Raw genomic sequence first — 6,000 nt, forward strand, 5'->3', positions numbered from 1 at the left:
TTCATTTGCCATAAGGAATTTTTCACACTGAACCAACCACCTTGAACCAAGCACACAGCTCATCTTATTGTCACCAAACTCCCCAGTTGATGGTGATGGTGCTCTTTTTATTAATTTTTTTTTAATAAAACCCCCATTTTAATTAATTTTATGATAGTATCTTAATTTCAGTAATGCTTTTTGGCAATGGGTTCCGCAGGCACAGTGTTGTATTTACTTCTTGTGCAATGGGGTGAGTGGCTGCTGCAGACCCGAGGGAATGGGGACAGGGATGGCTGGGAATGCTGCTGCCCCTGGCCAGCCCCAGTGGGGCAGTGCAGGGCAGCTCCCATCACTGCCACAGCCCCTGATTGACGTCAGGAAATAGCTCAAGGAAAGTTGCTACCAGCTAACAGCTGTTTCAACAGTTTTAATCACAAGGCAAGCTGTAAGATAAATAAATAAATAAAGCCTATGAAGTGACAAAACAAATGGCCTGGTATCGGAGACAGATTTGAAGCTTCTGGCTGCCTTCGTAGGAGAGCAGCCTGTGAGCTCTCACCCTCCCTCCCCCAAATAATTAATTTATCACTTAGCAGCACTGTGGCTCTCCAGAAGGCGCTTGGAGATGGCATTTGAAGGTGAACTCCAGCCCTCTGGAGGGGCCCGTGGGGCTGGGGAAAGAGGCAGCCGAGTGCTGGAGTCTACAGGTGAACCGGCAAAATCGCAGGAGGATTTATATCAACCTGCTCGAGCTACCATGAGCCAGCACGAGCTATTTTGTTCTGCCATCACAAATCACTGTTATGCCCTTTCTGCCTTAAACACTGTGGATCAGCTATAACAACACTTGATATTTATTTTATTTCAACTATCACTCTGATTTGTCAGGTGTATTTTTTATGCACAGCAGGTGTACCCTAATGGGGTTAGGGAATAAACAGCAAATTGATGGGCTTACACACCCATTAGCTAATGGATTACTAAGCAAAAGGGACTCTGTTTAACCCCACTGCACTTAGCCCACTGCTAGGAGGAATGTTAAAGACTATAAGCTAACACTCAAATGTCTCTTTGCGGACCCAGGGGAAGAGAGCTCAAACTTTAATGCATCGCTTTTGATAGGCAGGTGAATGAATGTGGCTATCATTATGCAATCACACAGCTATGGAACTATTTATCAGCCACACAACATGCCCCATGAACTCTGTGAGCTCCTGTCCTACCGTGCTGCCAGACTGTCCCTGTGGTGTACAGAAAGGGTTAAGCAGCATGAATTCCCCCCAGACAGAGGTGCTTCCCAATTCCACTTGCACAGTGCATGAAGGAATCACAGAGCTGCCACTGTGGCTCCACGTTCCCATAACCCAGCACTACACACCTTGTTATGTGTATTTTTGTGCAAAGGCCTTGTGTCGACACCAGCTTTAATCAGTTATTTCAAGATAGATGTGCCTCGTTAGCATCAGAACAATGCAATTACTTCCCCTCCTCCCCTCTCTCCAAATCCTGGGGTTTTATTGGCCTATTAATGGTTTGATTTGTTGTTGGTAGAAACAAGAAGGATTCCAACTCATTGATCATATTATCCTACAGATATCCAGCAGAATAAATAAATGGGATAATAAAACCCAAACCATCCACTCAAAGGTTACATTTTCTCAATCCTTTAGTGTTCTGCATCATAGTTTATGTTCCCTTTCAACCACAAATACACCGTTCACTGCAGTACATGACGGTAAAAAAAAAGGTCTGTAATGTTAAAGGTTATATTTGCAATCTTTTGCCATCTTTCTCACATGGAAACAAGTCCCACTGATCCCGCTGTCCACAAATGCAATAAGGAACAACCCTCTGACACAGGTGCATAATCAAAAGCCAATTCAAAAGGAGCCTTCTGTAAATATCACCTAGATCCAGGCATATGCATGCTTGGCTGGAAGCATCGGAAGAGTCCTGCTGACTTCAATGGGATGGCTCGGGTGTTTGAAGAGAAATAGGTGCATGTGTGCAGGAGAGGTGAAGGTCGAGGAATAAAAAAACCAAGAGAGAATATAGTTTTGTGTTGCTTTTCTCTAAGCAGTGACACAAAACCTCACAGCCAGGGGGAAGCTAAGGTCCTTTTACATTCCTTTGTGGCTGCCTGTTCCTGGGGTGCTTTCAGGTGTCCCTTGCATTTAGCTCTGTAGGCCTGTTGGGGTTGCAGGGCTGCTCAGACAGTGCTCTGAGGGATGTGGGATGTCTGTGGCAGAGAGAGGGGATGTGGCACTGATCATGGTCTCTCTGGTCTTTGCCTTTTTGCTGGCTCCTTCCCAGATCTGGGGAAAAGGAAAGCGCTTCAGACACCTGAGCTCCTCAGGTGGGTTAACAGCACTTCCACAGCAACTGCCACAGATACAGAGCAAGGATAGAAGACACTGTGATTTCAATATGATCAAACTGACAGCCCAGGTCCCTCCTTACTACGGGGACCAGCAGTCAAGCAGAAATCTATTGATACCCACTGAAAGGTGAAGTGCTCTGTTATCAACTCCCAGTGAACCTCTGCAAGTCTGGTGTGGTTCAGGTGATACAACTTTAGCTCAAGGTTGTAGCCTCTGCATTGGAGACAGTTTAATTTATGCTGGAATTCATCAGCATCAGTCTAAGAGGCTGGAGCAGCATAGCAACAAGCTTGTTAATTACTAAGCAATTATTTTACTCAACTTTTAGACCAAGGGGATACCCAAAATATCCGCATCTGTTTCATTTTGAGCTCTTATTGTTCCTTCCATGCTGTAGCTGAGGTTATTTTACAGCACCTGTCAGTCATAGCAGTAACAACTTCCACAGCAGCAGCTTCCATTTGGCAAGCTCACTGTACAGAAAGTGCTGTGATGGAGTGGAAAGGGTTTCTTTCTTAATATTATCTTCCCCTAGGATAGACTATCTTGCCCTCTCCAGCAGAACATGCTTGGATCACACTGCAGAGTTTCTGACTGCTGCTTTTAAAAAGGTATATCTGTTTGTTTCTATCAACACATTTCAGCTCCTCTGGCATGCTGTCTCTGCAGCTCTAATAGAGACACTTCACACGTAATAGGGTCACACAGTGATCCTCACGTTCAATTCCATTCTATCACCATGTTAAATTGAAACAATGTGTGTGCATCAGATTTCTGCAGTGCAGGGAAGCTGCAGCACCTACAAGTTTTGTGATGTGATGAAACTAATGATTTGGATTTTATTTTCTTGGTACCACATTCAGCTGGTGAACTCTTGAAAATACACCCTACCTCATTTTCTCTCTGTCTCTTTACCTCTCAAGAGCTTTCACCAACAGATCTACTTTCATGCTGGGGAAAAAAAAAAGTCATTCTATCAGTAATTTATGGAAATTAGAAAGCTGATTAGCATAAAGCTTCTACTTGTGATAGTGGGGTTACAAAAGTGGGTTGATAGGTAAAAATGATCTCCTTAGTGATAATTAACTTTGATCTCTTAAATAACTGTTAACTTTCATAAAGAAGGAGAGTACAAATGACATTTGCATCATGGCAACTGTAAAAAGGCAGAACATAACTTTCATTGGAGATTACATGATAAGCTCTGTTCTCACAGAAAATATACTCATTTCAAAGCAAAATGACATGGATTGTCAAGGACTACTGGGTTTGTTCTTATATCCTGTGCTACCCTGAGTGCACTGAGATGAGACATTGCATATGCTTGTGTGAACAGCTCTGTACACCCATGTAAATGATATGTATTTATCTACAAGAAAATGACAATGCACACTCTGCTTAGCACTTCTATGAGACCATTCATCCAAGGACTCCCGAGTACTTTATAAACATTAATTCATTCTGACTATGTGACTGTGAGGTAAGTAAATATTAGTCTTATTGCAATATTATTGGGAAATGAAGAGACACAGCAGCTAAGAGACTTACTCAAGGTCAGTAGATTATAGCTCTAATCCCGAGGTTCTGGCTGTGTGTGCGGGAATGGCCCCCTGGCTCAGGAAATGTCTTTGGGCACTGGAGCTTCACTGTGCACTCCTTGAACTTTGCTCTGAGTACTGTTTTGAAAATTTTCCCATCAATACTTATTTCTGAACAATTTCACAGTGCCTGTTTGGGGTTGGACAGTCCAACCACCTCTGTTTTACAAGCGGGAAAAATGAGGCAAAGTAGAAAGAAAAAAATCCAAATTACTGACTAGACATGAACATTCAGTTTGAGAGATTAAGGGCCCAGCAGTTTTAACCGGGAGATTCCTAATCTGCAGTCTGAGTTTAAGCCAAAAGATAAGTAGTTGTCTTGAGTTTTACGGAGTCTTTAGTAACCAAGTCTTCAAGCAAAACTGAAGTTGTAGAATCCCACTTGAATTTAACACAGAAGCAAATGAAAATTTTTGAAGCCCAGTGTACCAGACAGTAGTTGTGAGTCCTCTGAAAATGGATCTCAGCAAGATTTACAGATGTTGCTGAGGTTGAGCTAAAGTAAGTGTAAACCAGAAGTTACGTATGAAATGAAGTGTGTATCAGGAAATGAACACACACTCACACACAGGGGGGTGAGATAAATAGCAAAATTAAAATAATATCTTCATAAATAAATCCTTACAGATGTACAGCCTCTGAATTTTTCAATTCATGGAAATCATCTTAGGATCTTTCTTGCACACTTAAAGCTCCTGGCACCCTGACTTGTTGCAAAGAAACTATTGCAACATCTCAATATCTTTCTTCACTAGCTCCTCCAGACACAGAGTATGCCGGCCACTCTCCGAATCATTTTATCCTGTCATCTCTCTGCCTTTGATATGCATGAAGTTAAAGGGAAATGGCAGTCTCCTAATTTCTATTTCCACCCAATGTCATGGGAGAAAGGAAGGGGAAAAAAAATCACTTTTTTAATGCAGCTTTTAAAATAGAAAAGCAAAAAAAATTTTTTTACAGCACTTAATAGGCCTCCCTTGCAATTTAAAAACTGATTTTCAGAAGCTCATATATTCAAATCTCCAAAGTCTATTTGAAGGCACATCTGAAGGTGCACCCTGCAACCTGTGTGTAGCAAACTCTTTTGAATCTTGTCCTTGAAACAAAAATTAGTGCCCCATGGGAGCTCAGCAGTGTAGACAACCACTAACTGCAGAATGACTGAAAGCAGAGCTGAGAGTCCTTGCAGCTGGGAGGGAGAAGGGGATGAGAGAGCGAGGGAAGATGAGAAAAGCCTTCAGGAGCCATTTGGGAGACACTCACTGGGAAGAAGAAAGAAAGACATGCACTAAAAACAACAGAAACACAGGTGGAAATGGCCTACTGGGAAATCAGGCTGTCAACAAACAAAAGCCGAAGGCCAGAAAGCAGTTTCAGTAGCAGCCCCTGCTAACAGGGCTTCAGTGTTCAGTAAATAAATTAGCAGCAGGTTTGACTGTTTGGAAATTAGTAGTGACATGATGAAAGCAGCAAATGACTTGCTTTTATCTGGAGTGGAAGCACTAAACTTCCAAAGAAATCTTTGCCTGTATTAGGAGAAGCAGGGATGCTTACATCAGCTTAGACTTGAACAACAATAGTATCAGAAAAGTTTCGTTTCATTTACCAAAGGCTCAGAACTTCGTTTGCAACTAATGAAAGCTGTGTCCCTCTGGGCTGCTTCTGACAGCATTTCTCCTTTGAATAGTTTATCATTTAGGAGGTAAAAATAACATAGGTTAGGTAGGTAGATAGACAGATACCTGAATGTTTGAAAAAAGTAGAGTTGGGACATTAGATCAACTCTTCAATTATTGCAAACTGGGAAAACTCCTTTGGGAGAAACTCCAGTGATTTACTTCTGTGAGAATTTGATTCTGTTTAATTAAATGGGAACTAAATGAGGGGCTGAATAGTAAACACTTCAGCACGTGCTTAAACATTCAGCAAGTGCCAAAGTCCCATTGATTCCATTGAGATATAATTTGCTTAAGCACTCCTCCCCAGTAAGGGTTCCAACAGAATCAGGGCCTCAGTTACTGGAGCTGAATGTTTATCAT

This window comes from Pseudopipra pipra, chromosome 15, assembly GCF_036250125.1.
Source record: "Pseudopipra pipra isolate bDixPip1 chromosome 15, bDixPip1.hap1, whole genome shotgun sequence".
NCBI classification, from domain to species: Eukaryota; Metazoa; Chordata; class Aves; order Passeriformes; family Pipridae; genus Pseudopipra; species Pseudopipra pipra.